We start from the raw sequence: 20,723 nt of genomic DNA, 5'->3' as shown, positions 1-20,723 counted from the left end.
ACTCCGGTTCTGGCTCGCTCGATGCAAGGCAGATGTTGTGGAGCACTGCACATGCCGAAATAATGGCGGTGGCTGTTGAAGGGTGGTAATACAGAGCCCGGTGCCTTTGCAGACACCGGAATCTGTTTTTCAACAGCCCGATGCAGCGCTCCACAACAGACCTGATCGAGGAATGCGCCTTATTAAACCGGCCGCAAGCGGTGGAGGTCGCGTGGTTCCCGGGGACAGGGGTGATGAGCCAAGGCTCCAAGGGGTAGCCGCTGTCACCTGCACATGTAGAGGATGGAACATATTACATTCTTTACTTTTTTAAATAAAAGGCAGGAAAACAGCTGTGTGCAACTATGTCAATTATAATGTAAATTAAGTGTGACTTAAAAGTGTGTTAATATTTCTGCACTACAGTATCAGTTTACATTATGATTAATTAGCACCAGCTTGCCTGCAAACTCCCTGTTATTCCATGTAACTATGTGTTTCCCTGGTGGGTTGTATGGGATGTGTGCACGATTCCTTAGGGGTGCTGTGTTGTATGCAAGTGCATTATGAGGCCCTTGCATCCGAGAGATAAAAGCTCTGTTGCTTTTGGGAGTGTGGCCGTGACCTTAGGCACGGGCAGAGCAGAACACGCTGGCCTTGTCTTTGGCAAGCAAGGGGATAAGGCGCCAGTTCGACGAACCTCTTTCCTAGTTTTCGGTGGAGATGGGGAAAAGAGAGGGGGCGGTTAGATTGGAAAGGAGTCAGGTCCTGTTGGGACACGGAGGGTCTGATAGGAGGAGCTATATAGGCAGACCGAAGAAGAAGGGTCAGGGAAAAGAATCCAGTGTGTGGGACAGAGACGACCCGAGGACAGATTTGGCGAGCCCCAAGTGGCCAAGGAGGAATTGATCCCATTCCGTACAAACTGACGACCGTCAAAGCGACCAGGCGAGCCCCCAGGTATCAGTGAAAGAGCTCCAACTTCATGCAAAAACCAACCAGCAAGAGGGTACAGGCAGACAGTAACAGTGAGTGGGCCGAACCGGACAGCGACTCGCACTGCGGTCGCATGTCTTGCATAGTCTATCACTGTCGCGAGATTGGTGTAGTGTGGCTTTCGTAGCCTGCAGAGTGTGAGAGTTATGTGGACATAAAGAGAGATTAATGGCCAAACTTTGGGTGTTGTCTCACTTCAAGGAGTTCCAGCAACTGTGTCTGTGTGCCTCACAACAAGCACAGTACGTGTGGTACTGTGGCTTTCAAGCAGTGGGAACCACCGTGTGCGTAAGGAATGAATTTAGTATGCTCACCAAGCAGGAACCGGCCGTCGCGTGGCAGCTGCCCTTGCTCGAGTTGGTTTCGGAGCCAGGAAAATTGCCACACGAAGGAGTCGTGCACCGACCCGGGATACCGTGGGTCGATGCACATTATCCGGCAGTCGGCGTCACACACCTGAAAGTGAGAGAGATATTGACATGTAATTACCTGAATCCACAAGTAGTAGATTGTACTTATGGTTCACAAAGCAGTCGTAATTTCAGAACCTTTTAAGTTATTTTGTCTGACACATGCATGTCAACACACCTTCCTGGATGCAAGGTGCAACTAACTACCTTAAAACAAAAATAATGTATTTTTTTTTTTTTTTACGGAAGCTTGCACGTTTTAGCAGACAAGTATTATTTTTGGGAGAAGCGTCTCACGGCTCACATGCTACGTAGAGCACACGCTCGCGCAGTCGTGAGACCCCCCGCAGTCATAAAACGGCATACTTAAACCGTTTCGGCAATACGTGTTTTTTTTCTACAGATTTGGGGCGCGTTTTGACAACGTAACATGAGTGTACTTACCACCATCACGTTGAGGGCGTAGAAGTACTTGCGGCACCAGTATGCCGCCTTCGTGACGGTGGGGTCGTTCTTGGACGGGCCGACGATGGAGACCATGGTCCCGTCCACGCAACCGATGACGCCGGGTATCCTGCCGAGCAGCCTGAAGCCCTTCTCCGCGTCGAACCTCTCGCTCGGCGTCTCGGGGAAGTGGATCCAGCCACGCTGGACCCCGAGACGACGCACGATAGCGACGGACACGGCGCGGACCGCAACGCTGACTGTCTTTTGGTCCCGCGCTACGTGTTCGTCGCTCGCCACCATGCCTTGGAAGCTCCCCGTGCCGTAGAAGCGCAGTGCACACAACACTTGAAGCTCCACAGTCATGACGTGGTACGCACTCTCCTCACCTCCGGTTCCTCGCGAAGTTCGTCGCACAACCACCGCACCACGATCTTGGGCAGGCGGTATTGCTTCCGAAAGATCTCCTCCGGGAGCTCGAATGCATCGCGGTGTTCCCGATACAGCCTTTCTGGCGAAAAAAAAAAGCTCTATGAAAGAAGAAGTCGAAGTGACGAGACGGCGACGCCTCGCCGCTGAAAACATGCTGCCAATGACACCTAGTTCCGAGCAAGTACCTTTTGAAACGTACTCGGTACAAAACGAAACGTCATTTTGTTGTCACGTCCGGTAGCCGACTCCGCCCAGTTTTGCCGACTCCGCCCACATTTTTCTAGGGAAATTACGTCACTTTTGCTTCCAACCAATCAGACGTGATGACGTCACTTCCGTGTACTAAAAAAAGGAACATGCACAATGTCGAACCTAGCTATCCAGGGGTGCTATTCTGGTCACAAACAGTCACGTTCGTGTTTCTCGAAAACGCCTCCCCCCTACGAACCGTGCGCTCCTATCGGCCGCAGCCCGCGTGACAATTCCACGCGGTTCCCATGGGAACGTTCGCGAAACACGAAAGCAACCGTTTGCCGTAACTGTCGCTTTTCGAGTTCGGACCGTGACGACAAAGGGACGTATGACCACGTCCGACCTACGTAGCGCATAGCGGAAGTCGCGTCACTAGGTTAACTGCGGTATTACTCGACACACCTATACTCTCTGTTTCACTATGAGTGCGAGCTAGTGCGGGTGTAGGAGCTACAAGAACGTGCTCCGGGCTTTCAACGTCCCTGTCGAGCAGGCGCGCATGCGCAGTGCAAGCCAACGTTCGTGCAAGATCGGATTCTAGAGCGTAGAAGGATTCTAGAGCGTAGAAAATGGCGGCGATGCTTGTTGCTCAACGATGGCTCGACCAACGCGTACAATGACGGGTTTTCCGCGAGCACCCGGTTGCCTTCGCGATGCACGACGACTGTTTCTGACGACAATACCGCTTGTCGAAAAGCACCGTGTGATCGCAGCGTGACAACGAGAGACGGCGACGATGAGAGATGATGATCGTCGAGCAGCAGCTACTAATTGAATCGCACTGAGATTTTTCGCAACGGGGAACTACAAGGGCGCGGTTGCCCCCTATGATCACATAGCTAATGCCCAGTGGATGGTGATCACAGCCGTGACGGCCGTCGTGAGTATCGCTGTCAACCGGCTGGGAAGAGACGGTTGGGTCGACAAAACCCCGAACCGAGGCAGCTGAGGCATGTGCGAAAGAAGGCTTTCGTCGCCACCATGACAAGCACACCGACGTCGTCGGGTGCGTTGACTAAACTTAGACTCTTACTAAACCTTCGTCACCGTCATCATCGGTCTGAAGGAGACCGTCACCATTCTGAAGGACTCCAACACTTTGCCGCAAACACCATTTTGCCATTAACAACATGGTGGTAAGTTGACGTTTAAACTTCGGGGTTTTTACCGCTTCGAAGTTAGTGCACGCTTAGTACGTATGTCTTCAGTTGACAATTTGTTGCGGTCTGTAGCTACTGTCAATCACGCAATAAAATCTGGATGGGTTGCTGATGGCATTTTTTTGTATCAATTAGATATTTTACTTTTTCACGCCAAGATGCTGGAATTGCAAGTCAGTCATCGGAAAGTCATAAGAACACTTTTCGATGCCCTGCAATAAACCACGAACACGTCTGTCCTAAAATGAATCGTTACTTGTCTAGACAGCAGCAGTTTAGTCTGACAGAGTATGGTAACATTGTTACCCACTGTAGACGAGAAATTTAGCCAGTGTTTTGTGGATGGTTGTCATCTTCGTGACCAAAAAAAAAACAATAAAAATAAAATTGTCCTACATTCAACAAACGTGTGTTTAATGTAAAGGTTATTATAGCAATTAAATAGATTGTCGTTTCAAAAGTGACAGTAACTCATTGAAATTAAAGAGTAGTGTGAGCTGGTTTTTTGAAATTTGCCTGTGATGCAGAGCAAATACGCACTGTTGGCTTATCACCATCAAGCATAAACGACAAGCGGAGGCAGAGTAGATGTGTGAAGGAAAAGCGAGCATATGTACTAAAGAAAGAACTGCTACGTAACGTGAGGAATGTCAGCAACTATCTTGCCATTGTGGTACGAGCTCAGTGGCTATGCACATGCTTATAGCAGCCTGTGAATGTAGGATGCTCCCCTTATGTGGCAAAGCCAGAGGGGGGGGGGGGGGGGGGGGCGAGGGGGGGGAGGTTATGGGGCTTCGCTCCTTCCCTCCCCAAATCCGGCGGGCCCTAGTATATACACCAACTCATGTTTACAAACAAACCAGAGCGCCCCTAGCGGACGAGGGGGGTGTGGGCAAGAAGCTCGCCGTCGCCCATAGACAAACCATTCAAAAGGGATGTTATCGGCGTCGCTGTGAGTCCCCCTGCTCTTTTTCGCGTTCGAGTTGTTGATTTTACGTCTTCCTGGCGATATCTGACTACTTGAGCGGCGTCAGCGAAATTACCAAGGCTCGTTACACCGCGAAACTTCGCGCGAATAATGTGACATGTGGCGATTCATTCCGCGTGGACGCCGCAGTATGTACGCTAAAACCTGATTCGCATGATGAGATTTCGCTCGCAATTTTCAGTCGCGACGCTGCTCGGGCTGCAAAAGCGTGAACCGCAGCTGAGATGGTCGACGTCGATACTGAAAATCGCAAGCAGAATCGGACCAAGTCAATTAGGCATAGCAAGTCAGTGATAGTCACTGGTAACAATGATCAACATCTTGTATTTACTGTTTACATCGAGCCTGCTTACCAACCTTCAAACGTAAGTCTTTTGAGGTCTGCACTTACTTCTTATCGCAAGTACCGGGCCAACATATACGGGCCGGCGTCGTCTAAGAGAGCAGACGACAAGCAGAAACGTTTGAGAGAGCAGACGACAGCTCGAATGATCAGGCGGCCGTTTGAACTTGAAGACGCACTGAACGTAGTCCGCAGGTGGTCCGCACAACTTGATGGTTTTCTTGAGTTCATGTTGCAACAAAACAAATAAATCTGATGACCACAAGTATCCGTGAATTCAACCCAAAGTGCTTCCCGCCCAAGCAATCGTTGTCCGAAGGCCTTTTTACGGCACATATCCAGATTCTCGGACGAACCGAGCACCTGAAAACTGACCTTCAAACCTATCTCGACACTTTTGGTACGGCCCCAGTCGCGGCATTTTGACGAAAAAGCCGGTTTTTGTCAGTTCCTTTCAAAACAACGCAGGAATACACGTCTGGCATGGGGACTTCTGCCCACCGCCCCAGACCGGAAGTGCGACCGACGCGCCACCACCGCGCCGTGACGTCACAGGGATGAGTTGGTGTATACACACAAATTCCGACACCATCCCCCCCGCACCCCAAGTCATGAACATCCCAGCCGCCTCAACCCCCCTCCATCCTCACTCCCTTAGAAGTTCCTAGCTACGCCACTACTATCAACAGCACTCAATAGTGTGGGGATTGTGATCCCTCAACATTCTGTCGCGTCAGCGTTTTGGCGCGCCGTGGCGGCCGCGCTGGCGTAGCGAGAGGCGGCGCTGCTTACCACTGTGAGTTAAAGTTCCTCGATGTTTTTTCACTGCGTTTTACAAGTACCGTCATTCTTTGCCGCGCCGACATCTGTTTCTATTGGAGGAGAGCGATGTCACGTGATTTCCGGAATTGTCGGCACTTCCGTCCGCCATTTGCTTCCAAGCTGCTCGGCTGCTCCGTCCGCTCCCGTGTTTCGTGATACTCGCCGATGACTTTAGCTCGACGTCCTGGTGTTTCTGGACCGTAATGAGGCAAGTGAACTAGTAAGCGTTTGTGTTAGATGACGGGGTGTTGCGCTTTTGCGTGCAGCCAGAGTTCTGGTAGTGGAAAAAAGTTGTTCGCCTTTCCGCTTCGGAAAGCCGATCTGAAGAGGCAGAAGGCATGGCTCCACATGATTGGGAGAAAAAACTTCGTCCCTACCAGAAGCAGCAAGCTTTGTGAGGTAAGCATTTCTGGGCTAGTTACCTCTTCCACAGACGTTCACATAGGTACGCATGCAATGTTTTTCCTGACGCGCCTGACTGCCGAACTCGGTCTCAGCTGAAATGCGGCCTCGGTGCTCTGCCGTTTTAGCCTGTTGTTTTTCACTCGGAAATCCGGTTGTTCGCCGGTAAAGTTTTTCGCGTAGTCTGAGTTTTTAAGGGACACGATATGAATGGATGAAGCCGCCGATTGGCCGCTTCAGCTGTGAGTCTCTCGCAGTGAACCTCTAGGAAACACGAAACGCTACTACCGAGGACAATATGAGCCGAAAACCCATTTCATGCTTCTTTGACTTACCACCTGTTTTTGAGAGAGCTGTGGTCTGAACTAGGAATAGAAAGCGAAGTTGAGGAATAATGGAGCTTGTGGGAGTCGCAGAAAAAGGTAGGATCGGGTGTTCCAGCTCGTACTGTCCGCGCGCGGGGAAGGCGTACAATGCGCGGCACTGTTAGCGCGAACAGAGCATCGGTGTCTCTACGTATTTTACTTCCATGGAGTGTTGCTTTGCACCAAATTTTACCACTTAGGTTAGCGTCCCAAATTAGCCCTTGCCACCGCACTAGCTGTTTTGTTGACGAATTTTTGATTTCGATAGAGAAAAAAGCGGCGATCACTCTTCTGTACTAACAGTGTGCCGCTCTCTACCTCCAAACAAAGTCGAATTTCTCAGTGTTCTCGGTGCACTGTCCCGTGAATTGCGAGTTAGCCCTGTTCATTCTCGACAGGACCATTTTGCACCGGATCAGTTTGAACCTCGGATCTGGCAGAGCCATGGCATCAAAAAACTTAAACCAGACGCTGTCCCCACCAAGTTTAGCCATAGGCTGCCAAAGCCAGTTCGAAGACCACCGCGAGAAAGGGAAATATCCAAGGTAAGTTGGCACAGTCAGAGATATTGAATTTGCTGTCACTTGGTTGCTAGATTTGGTATTAAAGTGCTACCTGTTTTGAGCAGGGGAGCCAATGCAGGAGGAAGACAGCATCCAGACGCTTCCATCTCTGAATTAAACTGCTGCTCTCACAGGTGTTGTATTTCCTCCACAGATTATTGAGAATATGCTTGTCCAAGGTGATGAATTAATGCAAGTAGCATTGAACTGCATACTGACAAAGTTTACAATTTCAGCACAAGCCTTGCCCACGCACACAGAGGCACAATCCAGCAAAGTGCAAAACTGCGACCAGGAGTCTGTGCCTCAGGCGGGCCCTCCAGTTGGTGAGTCAGACGCAATTCCAGCATTTAGTAGCCGGACACACGCAGCGACATGCAGTCACAATCATCCTTAACTCGAGCGTGTGCCAGGCATACTCTGGGCTAATTCTTCCGTTCCTTCTTTTTCGGCCTGTATTTGCTCATCTCAAATGTGGTATGTGCTTTCTTGGGCATTCCTGCAACAATTGACTATCCTGCCATGCGTATATGTGCAGTATGTACCCAGGACATCATAAAAAAGTTTATGTCCTAAATTTTACACATGCAAAAATCAAGAGGGGGGTCAGGACATCCGGACCCCCCCCCCCCCCCTCTAAATCCGCCCCTGGTCGCTGCTGTAATGAACAGCGCGAGTGGAATTTAACTGCCTGCTGATAAAATTCCCGGCTTCAGCACGAGCCTTGCTCATACTCACAGCCACCCACTCCAGCGAGATGCAAAGCTGCGACTGGGAGTTTGTGCCCAATGCGGATGCTGCAGTTGCTGAGTAACATGATGGCCAGACACAAATACTGCATGACATTGTTAGTGCGAGTACAACTGCGGCACTCTTTGCATTTTACTTTGAATTAGTAAATGCTGGCACCAAATAATAGGGTGCAACTTTGTGCCCCATATGAACATTTTTCATCCCTTGTTTGCATTAACAGTGTCGCACTATGTTAGGTCAGAACCATCCTTAACACCAGTGGGGTGAGGCGTACAAAATTCATGCCATAGACCGATCTCACCAGCCAGTTCGACTACGCGCCATCGCTGTCGCAATGCATTGAGGGAACTTCAGTCTTTCTGCACGTGCCCGAAACACTGGAACTCTGCGCGTGAGACAGCACAAGCCGTTTCGGGCACCACCGTCTACCTATTGTGAACTAAAGTTATGGCACCTTCATGCATGCGCCGAACGCTTGGTGAGGTGGGTCTATTGGTGGAAGCACGACAACAATTTCTTTTTTTTTTGTCTCTATTGGTCCCTCTCAAAACAAATGCATTTCTGTGACCATTGACTACTCTGCCATACAAATGTCTGCTGCATGCACCATATTGTGGGGTTTCATTTTGTGCCTTCAAAATTTACAGGTTCACTGCAAGTCTCAGTACAAAAATCGAACATGGCAGGCTCCATCCTAATAAGAACTGCTGGTCAGCGCTCTGTGCTTAAACAAAGTAAGTCAATGCCAAAGGGTGCAATATTGCTTTTGCATGAAATTACACACAGAACATATAAGTGCTTTATGCCCATTCTCGATTAATGCTGCAGGAAGCAGCTCCCTCCACTATTATGAGCATTCCTTATAAAAGTACAAATGACAGCCGTGTGTAGAAGTGAACGACAGAACTGACGCTGGCTGTTCTCTTTGCTCGATACTCAGGAGCGGTTCCCTCATTCCTGGCAGCAGGCTCCTCCGTCCAGCCATGTACACCGCAGGGGACGACTGCCTCAAAGGGTGAGACGTTTCCCTGATTGAATGGCAGCCATGTGTAGAAGTGAACGACAGGACTGATGCTGGTTGTGCTCTTTGCTCGCTACTCAGGTGCGGTTCCCTCATCCCTGGCAGCAGGCTCCTTCTTCCAGCCAGGTACACCGCAGGGGACGAGTGGACGAGTGCCTCGAAGGATAAGGCATTTCCCTGAACGAATGACAGTCGTGTGTAGAAGTGAACGGTAGGGCTGATGCTGGCTGTGCTCTTTGCTTGCTACTCGGGTGCGGTTCCCTCATTCCTGGCAGCAGGCTCCTCCGTCCAGTCATGTACATCGCAGTCATGCACACCTCCCCTGGGTCCAATAGGTCAATTCTTGGTGCTCCCCTTCTTCGTCATCGGTTGCCCAGATTCCTTGCTAGAAAGTAATCACCTAATCAACATCAGTGTTCTCGTCCATCTCCTTTTGGTCTTCATCAAGTTTCCGGTAGAAGGCAGACCGATTGAGCTCGAACAGCTTGTTCGTTTTCCGATACTCAATTTGGTTTGCCGCAGTGACCGGTTTTTTGTGAAAGACTGCCCTTTCCTCTTCGATCTGGTCCTCAAGCTTCTTCAACTGGTCCTTGTTGTTAGAGTGGTACTGGTTGGCTTTGCAAATTCGTTTTAATGCTCTCGAGGGAGCCTTGTTCTGTTTGACTGGTGACAATTTGCAGCTGTTGACTAAGCTCCTTTATCTTTATTTTAATGGCCCCCTTTCAGTTCAACTTCCTTTTGTCACCTCCTCATATAACAGCTGGCATGCGCAGATCAAATCATTCAGCTCTGCTAGAATATTCACCTTCTTTTCCAGCTCGATCCCGATAACCTGATAGTTTACTTCCTGACTGTATACCTTTCTTGTTCTCTTTCAGTCAGTTTGGTGATTAAGGGCCAGCTCAATGTTACCGGCCTGCAGATTCTTTATATTGGTGTACAGTTTGCTGTTTGTTATGGCCGCTGGCAACGGCCATTCTCTTTCTTCGGCCGCCTGACCACTGCCCGATTGAGTAGGCTGTTGTTGATTTTTGCACTGTGTATGCCTGTTTTTCATCGTTGTCGACGTTACATTCTGGTTATGCTTCCGATTATACTTGATTGTTATTTCTGGCCACCAACCATTGGGCATCCGTCCATGTGGTCCTTTACTTCGCTTGATCACCAGGGCCAACCATCTTTCTGGTGTTGTCGTTTCCCTGTCGGCTCGCCTCACAATCGCCGCAAAAGCCACTTCTCTGTCACTGAAAATTCTCATCATCATCGCCATTCAGGTCGGTTGGTGGTTATCGCCGGTTGGGTTGGCACTTTTGTTATCATCGGCAATGGCAGTAACCGTTGCCGATGGCAATGGCAATGGCAATGGCAGTGGCCGTTGCACTCGCGAGACGTCGTTGATTTCGGAGGAATTTTCAGTTCCAACGCTCGGAGAATTTTTATTTAGTGTTTCCATCCCTATTTGGCAGTGACACAGTCGTTGGTTTTCCGATAAACACCAGAAAACCAGTATTTCGGCACTCACAAAATTGGAAACACAACCACCATGGACATCTTGATCTTTTTGAGTGCTAATAGGCGAAAGAGAGGACACACTTATATGAAGAGAAAGACAAGGACTTGATCACATGCAAGAAAAACATTCCATGGCGTCTTCTCTGCTGTAAGAGTGCTGGTAGAGTGGGCTGGAGGGGTATGGTGTGCTCATTTTCTGCTTTGGCATAGTAGGCTGGAAGTCATGCTGTGGGTGCTCTTCTTCACACTTCCATCCTGGATTACTAAAATGGAGCGAAGTAGGCAATGAGCACACATCCCCCTCTAGCTCACCCTAGTAGCTGTTTCTTTTTGTGTTATCCTTTTTTTTAAGCATATTCTCCTAATCTCCTGTGGGATGACTTGTTCGACTGCAACATTGATTACTTCCTAAAAAGATCTTGAATAAAAAATAAAAAATCTGTGTTGTCTTATTCAAGACACTTTCTTATCTTCACTACCATGAATACACAAACTGCATACATATCATAACATGTGGCAGTTCAATTAAATTACAACAAAGTTGGGCTCTTCCCATATTTACTATTAATGTGCTTTGCATTTGAATGAACTCAATTACATTAATTATATCTTACTGCACTGCTCATGAGTTTCAACACTTGTTTTTTGATATATACAGTATATATAATCGCACGACAAGAGCTGAAATAAAGAAAAATATCTGCACAATGCATGTGCTTCGTGTTGTGTTTTCCTTCCTTCCCCCAGTTTCAGGGGTTTTGTCTAAAAAAATATCTACGTGGATGTTACAGTGGAAGCTAGGCAGCAAAAGGTAGACAGAGACATTAAACACGTTCATAACGAATTCCTTGAACGCGATCTAATAAAATTGGTCTTGGATTCACCGTTTAAGGTGGCGAAATAATAAAAGTTGTACGCCACATTTCTTCACTGCACGCTGAAGGTATGCTATCCAGCAATTAAAAACAGCGAAAGTTGCCAACTAGAATCCTTCACAGAGTTATTTAAGACCAAACACGGCTCCGCAGTAGAGGTTCGAGGACGAGATTGCCCGTTATCGCATGTGGGGATAACACGTGCATTGGTGTAACTTCACGCAAAATATTGTTTGGGACTGGTGAGTTAAGTGCTGTAAATTCATCCGCACGGATCTCGCACCGTCCAAACTCGTCAAGGTCACTACTTTGCACGACGTTTGTTTTCCATCCAAACACTGCTACTAGTACTTATAACAAAATGCGTGTTGAAGTCATGTAGATACACTCCAAAATAATGAGTTCCAGACGCGTTTGCGTCTACACCGTGCACACGTTTGCGTAGCATTACCAACGCTCGCCACGAGGGAGAATGGTTGCAAACAAAATAGAGTTCTCAGAATAGCTTAACCATGCGGCTCTATCGACGACGGAATGAAATTTTCACAAGGCATGTCTTTATTAGAAATATAGTTTATTGTAACGCAGGCGCGCACATACCTAGCATCGCCGAGAGCATTGCTCGCGAAAGCTCTCGCTGCGGTATGATAGGGATTGCGGCAAAATATTAATATATATATATGTGCTTTTGCGGAAATAACAGCTTACCTTCGATTCACCTAAGTAACCCGATGATATCCACATTAATTTCACGCGCTGGAATTTACCAAAACAAGGAACACTACACTACTGCTAACCACATAACAACACAACGCAACCGCCCTCCCGTCTGACGTTAGGAAGCGAATGGCGGCGCTAGAAAGGGAGAGGAGAAAATTTTGTGGGGAAAGAGGAATCGTAGATGGAGAGGAGGAAAGTTGTCGCTACCTGTAAAAACGAAAAAAATATCCAGGGACGTTACTGTGAGTGGCTTCCTCCTCTCCCCCCTAGGGGCGATTTCCGTAACGAACCCCCTCACAAAGGAGATCGACGTGTCGCTCCTTGATTGGCCACTTCGCCCCGCCGTTAAAACCAGCGGACAGCAGTCTCGCTGGGCTAGGGAGGAAGTGGCCGAGTGGGCTAACGCGTCTCAGCTCGGAGCGTGGAGCGAAAGCTTGCGCTGGGAACCTCCTGGGTTCGATCCCCGCCGCCCCCGCCCGTTTCGATCTGGATGAGTTTCGTACCGGCACGCGTTCGTGTGATCACTACTGCGTGATGCACGTTAAAAACCCCAGGTTAGCGGTTGTACCGCACTGGCCAAATTTCTCATCTACAGCTAAGAGACCGATTACCCGTTGAGGCGCATCTCCATCAAAGAGCAAGCCAATTTTTTTTCTCGCTGGGCTCTTCTTCCTGGGATTCGGCGGCGACGACAGCGGGGAACCTTCCGGCGCACCGGTGAGCGTTTACCCCGTCCTTTGTACATTTGTGAACGACCGTTCGGCCGTGGGCAATCTCCACACCGACGGCGTTCACCAGCTTATTGCCGCTGTTTTGTTGTTATTTGTTTCTTTGTAAATAAACAGAGTTTATCACCTTAAAGGTGTATCCACACGACGGACCAAATTGCTGTTTTGGTCCGCGGGCCGCGCATCACGTGATCTTACGTCACCGGTTTTCGAGGTCCGCCGGCGGTCCGCGGCCCGCGCTTGTGAGAAATGCCAAGCACTTTTCTAGCCCGGACCTTGGCGGCGGACCGCGGCGTTTTTAGTATAATTGAAGTGCTAAGTCTGGCAACAAGCTGACTTTTGTTGTTTGGATTGGAATCCAAATCCAAAGTCGTGTTCTTTTGGCGCCAACTGTTGAAGACGAAGAAGAGGAACCTTTTGTTGTACGACGATGGCGGCATTGTGCGACGATGCAACTTTTTACTTCATCGCGCTCGTGGAGCGATTCCCCGCCCTGTGGGACAATAGATGCATGCCCTTTTCGCTTCACTTAAGTCCTCCTCGTCCTCAATAGTCAACGCCAGAACCACCGCGGCCAAACGTCTCTTTCGTTCAATCTCCATCTTGGCTCCTTACAAATAGCCTCAAAGCAGCTCGCTGCATGCGTTTGGCGGAGCTGTGAGGTCGAGAGTTAAACCGGCCCGTTCACTCTGTCGTCTGCTCTTTTGGTCCGCCGTGTGGATGCTCATTGCAGCCAGGCGGCCCGCGGACCGAGCATCACGTGATCAGTCGGTCCGCGGCCCGGTCCGTCGTGTGGATACACCTTTACCAACGTGACTGGTGTCTCATTGCGCTCGACGAGCAGCATGCCACGCGAGTACGAACCCGCTTCGAGGTAGAGCGTCTCGCCGCGAACGTGGTACTCCCAAAGGCAGTGGCCCCAAGGAGAACCACAATAGATAGTCAACATTATCAAGATGAACGAAATTTCTTTTATTTTATGCACCATATAGGCAGTGTTTTTTGTCTTTATATGCATGCAGCCAAAGCACACACTGTAGAAAACGGGTGTAGGAAAAAATGTCCCCGGAATAAATGTCCCCGGAAAAAATGTCCCCGGAAAAAAAGGCCCCGGAAAAAAAGGCCCCGGAAAAAAAGGCCCCAGATGGAAAGTAGGAAAAAATGTCCCCAAAGGATTTTCTATCTTTGGGTTTCCCTGATCCTCATGTGCTTCGGGCGGTCCGGTCATATGTCCTGGGAAAAAAGGCACCGTGTGGCATGTAGGGGAAAACGGCTCCGAAAGAGGATTAGTGAGAACGAAATTTTACCGTTTGCATTATATCCCCAAATAAGCACCTTCAATACCTATAATAACTTTGATGACAATTAACCTCTCGTTTTTATAAAAAAATGACCGCATCTCCACGTGGTGAATTATGTTGATTGGGGTGAAGCTCTGGTGGTGCTGATGATACTGATTTTATTGTTCATAGGTAGTGCTGATGGTGCTGATTTTTTTTTATTGCTCATAGGTATTGCTGAGTTCCGGGTTGCGTTTCGACTTCATTATTACTGCTTTATGGTCGGTGAAATGCAGAGCCAGTGGTTCTTCTAGCGGATCAGCATGGATCCGCTGGATGCCGTGGGAAGGCATCTCCACGTCCATGTCAGAAAGAGAATGTGTGGTATAGAACCTGGTTATATACGCATTTGAGCATTTGACCGCAGCGCCCTCCGCCCTCTCCTCTATAAACGTTGAGCCAATGCATGCAAAGTTTAACGCGATTACATACGCATTTGACCGCAGCGCCCTCTGTTGTATAGACGTTGAGCGTCTACGTGCAACGTTTCATCCATGACATCCCCAGCTCTTGAGTTACTACCACATCTCAGAGCCCCCTACTCGTCCCGCAGTTAAGGCGATGGACTAGAAATCCATTGGGGTCTCCCGCACAGGTTTGAATCCTGTCGACTGCGCAAACAGTTTTTCTTTTTTTAAGAAGACAGATGGGATGGCAATCGATGTGAGCACGGACGCCGGACGGACAAGGCTAAACCCTAAGGAGCTTCGCCCCTTAAAAAAAAAAAAAAAAAAAAAACTAGCGATCGCTTGTTCGTGTTAAGTGTCACGCTTTTTACCTATTTGGAAAAGGGTACACAAGTACCTCTCAAATTTCCCGACACAATAATTTGGTTTTATTTGTTTTATTCACAATGAAAAACAAACACAAACAGTTGAGATGCAATGTTGCAAAATCAGGAATGAAATGACAAACTCTTGATTCATACACAAAAGTCAAAAACGGATTGTACTTGAAGTGGAAAAAATGTCCCTTTGGGGACATTTTTTCCTACTTTCCACCTGGGGCCTTTTTTTCCGGGGACATTTTTTCCGGGGCCTTTTTTTCCGGGGACATTTTTTCCGGGGACGTTTTTTCCGGGGACATTTCTTCCGGAACCCGTAGAAAACACTTGTGTGAAGCCTGCGTTCACAATGCGGTCCCCGTCAAACTTTCAAGGCGTTAACGAATTCCACAAATTAAATTTTCAACGAAACGAATTAGTTTTCCAAAACGCTGGCAAACTTACGTTGCGTTTTACATCATTCACCTTTGTCGTCCGATGAATCAGTAGTCAACACTACACAAACCTCAATGAGCTTGTCGTTTGTTTTCTTGCCGTTGGGGCGATCGCTGGCGGTCGTGGCGGCGGCACAATTCTTTCTCAGACCGTTGGCTGCTGCCTCCGTGCTCGCGGAAACGTGGTTCCCTTTGTGTCAAGGTGAGGTTTTGAATCTTAATGCACGGCAACGCTGAATAAAGGTCTATTACCGTCTTATAATCTCAGCAACGCTACCGTACGAGCCACAACACCACCACTTTCAAGCTTCATAACACCGGCACAAATAGAAGCCAAGTCTTGCATCTCGCCAAGCGTTACATCGGAAACGTTAAACGCCAGCTCACTGTGCTCTTCGACCCGGTCCTGCCGCCGAATGGGCTCATCCAACAGCACGAAAGTATTCGTGTGCGCGTTGATCAAGTGACCGATCGCATGTCAAACCCCAGCCGCGGTCGATCCGACGAGCATCGCGGCCATGTTCTTTCGAGTGATAGTGATAGTGATAGTGATAGTACTTTATTGCACTTAAAAGTTTGTGGTGCCGTTCGGTGTACTCGCCAAGGGTACGGTTGTCGAGTTAAAACAATGCAAATAGTCCCGTGCATTCTTGTTCTTACGTCATTTTGTCGTCACAACCCGAACTCGAAAAATGACTGTTATACCCCTGTTACACGGGCACACTTAACCGCGGTTAACTCAACTTAACTGCTGTTTCGCGGCACCACAGATACCGCACTATACTCTCTGACAGCTATATCAGAAAAAAGTGAAGAGCGCGAGCGCGTTGCTTCGATAGATGCTCAAGATCCTCGAGCGCACGTTCGCCCATAGCTTTGACTGCATAGCCGCAGAATGTTGTCCGCAAGTATTGTGCGCTATCTGTGGCTTAGCGTAACTGCAGTTAAAGGGACACTGACACCCCCCAAAATTTTTTTTTAATTTTTTGCCAGGCGCTTCATTATGGTGTCGGAGGACTACCCAATCAATATTTTGCAACAGAGTAGCGTATTTTTTTAATAAAGCCAAAAGATGCAACTGCTCGAAATCGAAACCGAAACCCGACGGAGGTCGGAGAAGTGGAGAGAAGAGAGTGTGTGGCGGAAGTCACGTGGCTACACCCAACCGTGTTTTTTTTTTTTTTTTGTTCTCCTTCCCGGTAGCAGACGACATGCGGCGTATGGGAACTGGTCGCCGTGGGATTCTTTTGCAATTATGTATGTTCCGCTCGTTGTTCTGTACTCCAAGATGAGTTGTTTTGTACATTGAGGAGTTGGAGATGAGTAGTGAGTGCCCGTGGTGGATTTTGATCGGCTCCGAAAAGAATACACCCAAGATGTTGCGTGAAGAGCTGGCTCACATGTCCTGCGTCCGAAACAGAAGTGGCACTGTGCGACAGAGTTTCCGAAAGATCAACGGGATCGGGACCAATGGCTGGCTGCAATTCCTGTAGACCATTTACGGGCACCTCGGAAAGCGGACGCTACCTGATTTATATGCTCCTTGCATTTTGTGGAAAGTGATTACATTGAGTTCGCAGGTGTCAAAAAGGAAATCTCATACCATTTAATTCAGCGACGTGTCGTCCACAAAATTTGTTTCTTATATTGTTTTTTTGTTTCTTCAGTGATGATTGTAAAAAAAAAAGAAAAAGATATGTAAACATCAAAAAATGTTTGAAAAAAAAAAAAAAATGAGGTTTCACGGGGGATCGAACCCGGTCCCCACGCGTGCGAACTGGACGTCTTTCCCACTGAGCTACTAGGGGATCTCTTTGCTGGTGGATCTCTTTCCTTAGTAATAATGCAGCCGGTAAACTGTAAGTTGGAAAGTTTGCTGTCGATTTTTCTCTAGCAAAAGCACTCCCGGGTCGTAGTCGGGATGCACCACGCATTGGCGACATTCTCACCTAGTAAAGAAATCGTACGCGTGCATATTCAAGTCGAAGTAGACACGTCGCGCTTGACGTTTGCGCGAGCGATGTCTTCAGCCACAAGAAGGGAGCGACGGCTCGGCGACGTCTTCGTGCAAATCGGCTTGGTGGTCGGGCGTGTCGTACGGGATGAATACTAATTCTTTTGACCAGTCCCAAATTTCTCTTTTAAAGGCAGACAAAATTCGCCGGTACCGCGAACGACAGTTCTGAAATAGTCGTCCGCTGCCAACGCCGTCCCTGCGAGTCCCACGATACGCGAAACGACGCACGCACAGAATGCTTCCGGTTGTCTGTGGAACTTTTTTTTCAATCAACGTATTTGCAGCTTTTTAGAAGCCACAAAAAATGGGTTTCATATTTTTTTCTATTTTTAATATTGAGTGTGTGCTTTCAGTGACCCACGACTTTGATTAAATTTGGTGGTCGCATCGATACCTTAGAAAACGGCCCGTGACCGCGAGAAAGAGAGTGAGCGAGACTCGAACCGGCCAGTTCTTGATCGGCGGTTTTCGGGCGGAAAGAAACCGAATTTCGAGCTGCAAATTCTGTTCTGGGTAGTTGAGCTCTCATATGTCACGTACAACTTAAAACCTCGGCGAGCATAAATACCCTGTCAGTGTCCCTTTAAATGTGTATTAGCGGCAAACAGAGGCTTTCTAGTTTCACGAACGTTTCCATGGCAAATGGCGTTGAATCGTCACGCGCAATGAAGCCAATGGGAAAGCGAGGTATACCTATGTAGGGACGTGTAAAAACGTAAAAGCCGTTTTTTTTTTTTTTTTTTTTTTTTTGCAGGAGCTATTTTGCAAATAAAAATAAGTAAAAAAGACTGCCCGAGATTATAGGTCTGTTCGATTCGCCTGAACTGGCTGAACTAGTTCAACAGTGCAGGAACTGGTGCATTCGATTCAACCGGAAGTTGTACGGCCGCTGCACTGGCGCGTTCGATTCATCCCAGTCCTGAACGAGTTCCTCAAAATCTTGCACCGGCTCCGGAGTCAGTTCAGCGTCCGTGCAGAAGCAGACGACAAGAGCAGACGGCGATAGTAGACGACACTCCTCGTCCGTCTCTGCTCGCGGTGCCATTTTTCGCAGCACTTGCTCAAATGTCTGCGATGTGTAACATTAACGCTGATACGGAGGTTGCGTTTTCTCTCATTTATGATAATAAATGAGACACGGAAATGAGATTATAACCGAGGGTAGGAATTTAGTTGATTATGATATTCTGAAAGCGTTTTAGGCACCTGCTCGTGTAGGTTTGGCTACCTGTGGTAAGTGTTAAAATATTGGCTCACGTAAATTGTTTCTTTTTGATGTGAGGATTCAAAGTGTTGATATTTTTCCTTACAGGAACGGGAAAGGTATTGCGCTCTTGGTAGTCCCCGACCTCAACTGCTCTTGGATGCATACTGATGACTCCGACACATTGCAGATGTCTGGGATTTAGTACATTGGCACTCGGATGCCTCGTAGCTGAGCATAATACTGCATGCTTTGTCCGCTGGTATCTGTGGACGTTCACTAGCGAGCCTGAGAAAAACGTCGAGAATCGGAATTGGCTTGGTAGTTCCACGCAGGTCTTTCTTGAGAATCAGAATAAACGCTTCAGCTTGACGCCAAAGTTACGGCCGATAACTGTCTTGGCCAAAACGCTATCGTCAGGCCTTCGTCTTCGAGGTGACCGCTACCGACCGCGCGCGGCCGCCAGTGAATCCCGGTGCAAAATCATCCTGATGCCGCGAACCTATCGTCAAAATGCGAAACTCGAGAGACTTGGAGTGAATCTACTATTGCTAAATGAATGTGAAGGATACGAACGCTTACGGAAACGACAGGAACCGAACGGCCGTTAAAAATGCAGACAGAAACACATTTCGTGCAGAAAACGTTTTAGTACACTCGGAAAAAAAAATATTCACAGAAAAGATTTGGTTATTATACTTTAAAAATAAGGAAACGCGAATGGTCTCATCAAACCGCGACTAATTAAATGTAGCATACAACGTGGTGTGGAGAAACAAGAGCCAACAGATGCTGCAGACGACGCCCTGCGCCTCCGCTCGGAAAGCCGATCACAGCGCCAGTCCTAGCGCGGCGGCTGCACTGGTTCTGCGCCGCCGCTGCACGACTCCTGCACTCCTCTGAACTCGGACAGAACCGGTTCAGAACTTTCTGCCCGAATCGAACGGACCTTATGCCGTCGCGTGCATTTCTTCAGCGCCGAAAGAGAAGAGCATGGCTTATGGAGACTATACCGGCATAATCACTGCAGTGAGCAAAGGAGCAAAGCATTATTAAAACTGCCCGAAGAAACTTTCCTGCATCATCCACAGAATGCTCACAACCGTTGCACTTTGCGTCGATCTCATGACTTGTCATATACTACCACAGAGTCGTCGTCAGCTCTGTATCCATTTGAAGTCTCCTTCACAAGCAAACAGGAAATTTCATTTGCAGCTTATGTTCACGGCGGCTTCACAAAGGATGATCGGTGTCGCAGCGTACCTTCATGTGATATATTCTTTTTTCTCGTAATGCCATCTGTATCGTGCAGAAGCAGGGAAAGCAACGACGCAAACGAGACACAAACACCACAAGGTCGTTACCGCGGTTTTCGCCATGTTTGTTTTCAAAGACCGTAGCAAAAGACTTTGATAAAACAAGCTGAGATATCTTAGCTAAATTTATTTTACGTCATAATTATTGAAATAATCTTTCGTATTTTATAAAAAGATAATATTATTTTTCTCTGTTTCGTTCCATTTTTCGGAAGGTAGCCTTTTCTCCGTTATTCGCTCGTTCTAAGTCCCGGAGGAAAGGAAGAAGATAACAAAAAGAACAGGGGGAAATGCGGGGATTTCTTCGCCCCAACTGAGCGGACACGTCACCGCGACGTAGGGCATCGTCAGATTCTAGCTGACCGCGTGCGTGAACCCGAACGTTGGGGCGGAGCCTCAAGGCGAATTCCACTGGGCGTTTTGGAGCGCGCCGGGATCAGTTGACCAGATCCGGATTGAAGCACAAGATCCGAACGGGGTCGCGCCGCCTAGGGATCCTCAGTGGAACATGACCACTGCTCCGGGATCGGCGGATACCTTCCCGTCATTCAACTGCCCGGGAATCCCCTTTTCGCGGCCGCCGCGGTCGTTTCGAAGACGTTTTCGCTACGCGGAGCTAACACGTGTTCGACGCACGAGTGGCAGGAATGGCTCAGGAGCGTCTAGCAAAGATTGCCGGAATGCCCGTAGCGCGGCAAAACCCTTCTCTTCTCTTCTCCTTCCTGGAAAACGAACCGGCTGTCGAGCCAAGGGGTAAGCAAGCGGCCATTACGAATTCTTCTGATGTCGAGACAATCTAGGAGCCCAGCCCGCGACGTGCTTCTTCTTCTTCTGAGGCGAGATCGGCGAGATCAGGCGAGATG

The 20,723-nt window shown here is 48.5% G+C and overlaps 1 long non-coding RNA gene across 1 annotated transcript; it reads left to right on the top strand.

Moving 5' to 3' along the window:
* The first annotated feature begins 8,617 nt into the window (after positions 1-8,617).
* On the top strand, positions 8,618-9,078 carry LOC120840773. The gene is made up of 3 exons (XR_005715632.2): positions 8,618-8,643; positions 8,850-8,924; positions 9,012-9,078. It is a non-coding gene; the product is annotated as an uncharacterized LOC120840773 (long non-coding RNA).
* The last annotated feature ends 11,645 nt before the right edge of the window (positions 9,079-20,723 follow it).

Source organism: Ixodes scapularis, unplaced genomic scaffold (assembly GCF_016920785.2).
Source record: "Ixodes scapularis isolate PalLabHiFi unplaced genomic scaffold, ASM1692078v2 PGA_scaffold11__112_contigs__length_91849675, whole genome shotgun sequence".
NCBI classification, from domain to species: domain Eukaryota; kingdom Metazoa; phylum Arthropoda; class Arachnida; order Ixodida; family Ixodidae; genus Ixodes; species Ixodes scapularis.
The sequence above is the reverse complement of the archived record's forward strand: the minus strand, read 5'-3'. Positions and strand labels throughout refer to the sequence as shown.